The following is a 5,514-nucleotide window of genomic DNA, read 5'->3' as shown; positions in this document are numbered from 1 at the left end:
TGTATGTGAGAGAGAGAGTGTGTGTGAGAGAGTGTGTGAGAGTGTGTGTGTGAGAGAGAGTGTATGTGAGAGAGTGTGTGAGAGAGAGTGTGTGTGAGAGAGTGTGTGTGAGAGAGTGTGTGTGAGAGAGTTTGTGTGTGAGAGAGAGAGTGTGTGTGAGAGAGTGTGTGAGAGTGTGTGTGAGAGAGAGAGTGTATGTGAGAGAGTGTGTGAGAGAGTGTGTGTGAGAGTGTGTGTGAGAGAGTTTGTGTGTGAGAGAGAGAGTGTGTGAGAGAGAGAGTGTGTGTGACAGAGAGTGTGTGAGAGAGAGAGTGTGTGTGAGAGAGAGAGTGTGTGAGAGAGAGTGTGTGAGAGAGAGAGTGTGTGTGAGAGAGAGAGTGTGTGAGAGAGTGTGTGATAGTGTGAGAGTGTGTGTGTGAGAGAGAGAGTGTGTGAGAGAGAGAGTGTGTGTGAGAGAGAGTGTGTGTGAGAGAGAGTGTGTGTGAGAGAGAGTGTGACAGTGTGTGTATGAATACCTAGTGTGAGTGTGTGTATGAAAGATAGACTGAGTGTGTGTGCAAGGGAGAGATGAGTGAGTGTGTAATGAGCGGGGAGGGCGGAGTGAGTGAATGTGAGAGCGTGTGAGGGAGTATTTATGTGTGTGTTGATGAGAGTGTGTTAAGGCGAGTGTTTCCGAGAGAGTGAATGTGTTTATGAGAGTGAATGTGTGTGTGAGATGTGTGTGTGTTTGAGTGTGTGTGTGTAAGTGTGTAATAGGGAGTGAGTGTACAAAGTGAGTAAGTGTATAAGAGTGAGTGAGTGCGGGCGGGAGAGGGCATGAGTGTTAAGTTTCAGTTTATCTACTAGTGTGACAAGTAGGGTTACATTAACACTGCAATGAAGTTACTGTGAGAATCCCCTATTCGCCCACACTCCGGCGCTTGTTCGGGTTACACTGAGGGAGAATTTAGCACGGCCAATGCACCCTAACCAGCACATCTTTCAGACTGTGGGAGGAAACCGGAGCACCCGGAGGAAACTGTCGTGGTTCCCCAGGACGACAATTCGTTTACATCGGTTTAAAACAGAGAGTCTGAGCAGCGATCTTTCAAGCAAAAGACTTTATTTCTCAGCATAAGAGATAAAGCCGGGAGCGTCCGGAAAACTCCAAAGAGCTCTTGGGCTTACAATCTTTTATGTACATTTCAGCCTCCTATCTCAAGATCCTTATCTCCCTTTTACTGCCTGTCCTTGGTTGTAATCTTACCCTACAGCCCGCTCTTTCTTTGGCCATCATTATTTTTAGTTGACACTTTATCTGTTTTCTTTGCAATCGGTCGTTCACTGTTATATCTCTTCGTTTCTTAAACCATGGTGGTAATAACTCTTGCTCTTATCTGAACTTTTCTGTTTGTACAATAATCGTGGTTTTGTAAGCTAAGGCGAATGTGTTTAGAAGAAAAGACATCCCCCCTGCTGATTTATAGTCTACTAATGTGTTTTTAGAAGAAAACATTCTCTCTGCTATTAAGTTGAACCACCGAGCAGTCTTTCTTGTTTTCTTAAGTGACTATTGTCTGCTTTTGCTAATCAGTGACTGCTATATTACTTCTTTAGTTCTTCTAGTTCCTCCACTTTAATCATATCGACTACACTTGATTATATTAGGTCACACGAAGTTACTTTAGGTTACATATCCATCTCACTATTCACCTAAATCTACTTTATCATTTCACTAAGACCTAAATCTACTTTATCATTTTACTAAAACCTGTGAATCTGAATTCCATACTAAACTCATACAATATCCAGTACAATTTCCCTTACAAGTGAATCTGAATTTCATACTAAACTCATACAATATCCAGTACAATTTCCCTTACAAGTGAATCTGAATTTCATACTAAACTCATACAATATCCAGTACAATTTCCCTTACAAGTCCCCCCTTTGAGGCTATTCCCTAGCCTCATCCCAATTACCAAGCTCAAATAATCCCCTCGCTCGATCCCATTTGTATTTTATTTTAATCACTTTTTGCAGGCGATGTGGAGGAGCCGAATATTTTGGTCAGGGATCAGTGTCCCTATTCTAACTTTATCATAATTTGTCTATCCCGGTTCTGATTTTTGGGTTGCTCCTCCAGATTGCCTGCCCCTGACAGTCATCAGCCAAAAACCTTCCCACTCTTGTCTAGGGAAGGGAAAAAGACTGATTCCTGTGTACAGACTAAGTTCTCCTGGTTTCGTGCGGACTTCAGCAAGGTGCTGTTGTTTCCACAAGGTGATCTTCCACTATTGTAGTTATTTTACAGAGTGACGAGTTTCAACTTCGACCAAGGTCATTGTGAATCCACTCAGCGGGGGCGGCTCAAGATTTTCCCATTCCTCTGTTTTTTCTCTCGAGCGTGAGCTGCTTAGCACCCGCGTCACCATCTGCCGCGCTGCCACTCTGGTAAGGAAGGATCTCAGGGCGGGTAAAAAACAACAAAATATCAGTCCCAGAATGATTATTGTTGCGATTGCTACAGCTCCAGCTTTGGCAAACCACACCCCCCATCTTCCTAATATTCTGTCCAGCCAACTCCATACCTCATGCCCAAACCCAGCATTTTCTTTCACTTCTTTCTTAAGATTTCTTAACTTATTCATGGCTTGTGTAAATGACCCCTCTGGATTAGTGTTATTAGGGATAAATGTGCAGCACTGATCCCCAAACATAACACACACCCCTCCTTTCTCTGCCAGGAGCCAATCTAACGCCTGTCGATTTTGCCACGCCATTTTGCTGGTCGCATCCAACTGCTCTCCTAAGGCCTCCAGGGCATCATTCGTATAATTAATAAACCTCTGCTGATTATAATAGATGTAATTGATCCACTCAGTATTCTTGCTGGGTGTGATCCAAACAAAGAGGGATTCAAACCCTGCAGCTATTTCGTTCCTAGCTTTGAACTCATTCGGGATGCCGCGGGGCTGTCCGATTGCGTCCAATTTTATCGTAGGGTCAGGGGTATATGCCCTCTTAATTCTTTGTGATTTAATTTCTCTTTCCCCCGGTAGTATCACAATGCTCTGGGCAAGCATAACTCGAGCACATAGTCCTTTCCAATTCTGTGGTAATTTTGCCAATAGCCCTTTCTCCGGGCCACAAAGCCACCAGAGATCGGCCAGTTGATTTTCTTGATAGTCTAACACAAAAGGAGGGGGTGCCCATCCCCCTCCTGAGAGGATCAGATAAAGAGCATCGGTTATATTCCAAATCCTTTCACACTCTCCTGTGTAATTTCCCACACTACTTCCTGTGCTACTTTCCCTCCAATAGCAATCTCGGATTTGTAAGTTGGGCTCTACACTCCATTCCTTTGGGACCGCGTCCACTGCCGTTTTTGGCCACTTTGGACATCTGTGGGTCAAGTTGTAGATGCCCTTTTTTACCCCAGCAAACAGGATGCAGTGGTATTGACACAACGGCGGCTCACCTTTACAAAGGTTATCACATGCGGATCCGGAACAGTCTATATTCTCATACGAGTAGTTCCGATTCCCTATCATATGATACCTTATATATGTGGTATATGGACGGCAATTTTCCTTTCTCCAGCTTTGTTTCCTGGTTCTACAGTCTCCTGATCCCCATGGTATATCAGTTACTTGGGTGTTAGGTTTCTCTGATGCACATACTACACACTCTTTCCCATCACTGTTTCTCTGACCTGTATACTCAGCCCATTTCCACCATTTGTTTTTCTGCGCTTTTTCCCAAATAGTATTTGTGCTCACTAATCGTTCACGTTTTGTTCGTCTTAATACTCTATCTTCCTGATTTTGCACCCTTATGTCTTCTGTATCCCATTCTCCTTTTCTATGGGTCACGGAAGTTCCTAAGGGAAATAGTTTCCAACTCCCAGGTGGGGAATGGGGCCCCTTCCCTGTCCTCACCTCCCTCGGCACCTTGACTAATAGGCTCAGGCTGGGCATTTGTATCATCAGCCAGCTCATGTACAGAACTACTTTCATCATCCTCTATTCTTTTTGTTCTTCCTTGGCCCTGTTCCTCCTCCCCACGATTCTCCCCGTGTATTTCTATTTCTTCCTCGCTATCACCTCTATCCACTCTGTGTACTTCTTCAATTTCCCTTCTCTCCCCCACCCCTGGTATCGTTCTGGTACAATGGTTCAAGTGATACCACAGTGTACTGCCTTCTACTTGCAAAGCCGTGGGAGACACTTTGGTGACTTCAAACGGTCCTTCTCGTCTCGGTTCGTTCCAACGTCTCCGGAACTTTCTGATGTATACTCGATCTCCAGGCTTGATCTGATGTTCTGTTACCGGATTCTCCTCCTCCTTGGCTTTTTCCTGTTCAAATATAGTTCTATGTATAACAGTTAATTGTTGTATATATTCTTTTGTGCTTTGATCTGAACATTCTAGCGTAGGACCTCCTGATCCCCTGATCTTAGGTACCGGCATTACTCTTCCTGTCATCATTTCATGTGGGCTCAAATGTGTGATTCTGTTTTCCTGACTCCTGTATTGCATTAGAGCCAATGGCAGAGCATCTATCCAGTTTTTCCCTGTTTCACTGCAAATTTTGCTTATTTTAGCCTTAAGGGTCCCGTTTGCTCTCTCCACCATTCCTTGGGATTGAGGGTGATATACGCATTCAAACTTCTGCTTTATTCGGAGTGCCGAGAGTGTCTCTCTCAGTGCCCTTCCTATAAAAGCAGATCCATTGTCTGAACTTAATTGCGTGGGTATGCCAAATCTTGGGATAATTTCTTTTGACAGGAAGTTAATCACCGTTCCAGATCCTTGATCTTTGGATGGCGTTGCTTCTATCCATCTGCTGAATCTATCAATAATCACTAGCATGTATCTTTTCCCTCTTACCACCTTTCCCATATCCACATAGTCCATGCATAGATGTTTAAATGGTCCTTCAGGAATGGGTATATGCCCTATTGGGGCAGTAATGCCCTTCCTGATGTTATTCTGAGCACACACCTCACACTGACTTAGTATGTAGACAATCGAGTTTTGCAGGTATGGTGACCAGAATCCTTCCTTCTTGATCTTTCTAGCCACTTCTCCTCTCGCACAGTGGTCCACTCCATGCGCTTCGCTAATTAGTACGGTTAGTAATGATGTGGGTGCTATGACTAATCCCTCCCCATTTCTCCATATCCTGTCCTGTTGTCCCTGTAGTGCTCCTCTATCTTTCCACATTGCCTTTTCAGCTACAGAGGTTTCCTCCTGTAATTGTGCTACATCCTCTAATGTGATGTGAGGTTCGATATCCCCCGTACCTGGCCCTGGGTGCGGCCTTGCTATTTCTACTGGGGCTATCGTAGCCTCAATGCATCCTGACGCTTCTTTAGCTGCCTTGTCGGCTTTGGTGTTTCCCTGTGTGATGCTGTCTGCTCCCTTTTTATGCGCCTGACACTTAATTATGGCTAATTCCCTTGGACCCATCATGGCCCTTATTAAAGCCCTGATTTGACCTTCGTGTTGTATTGGTCCTCCTCCGCTTTT

The sequence above is a fragment of the Mustelus asterias genome, assembly GCF_964213995.1.
Source record: "Mustelus asterias chromosome 26 unlocalized genomic scaffold, sMusAst1.hap1.1 SUPER_26_unloc_41, whole genome shotgun sequence".
NCBI classification, from domain to species: domain Eukaryota; kingdom Metazoa; phylum Chordata; class Chondrichthyes; order Carcharhiniformes; family Triakidae; genus Mustelus; species Mustelus asterias.
This window is presented reverse-complemented; position numbering follows the sequence as displayed.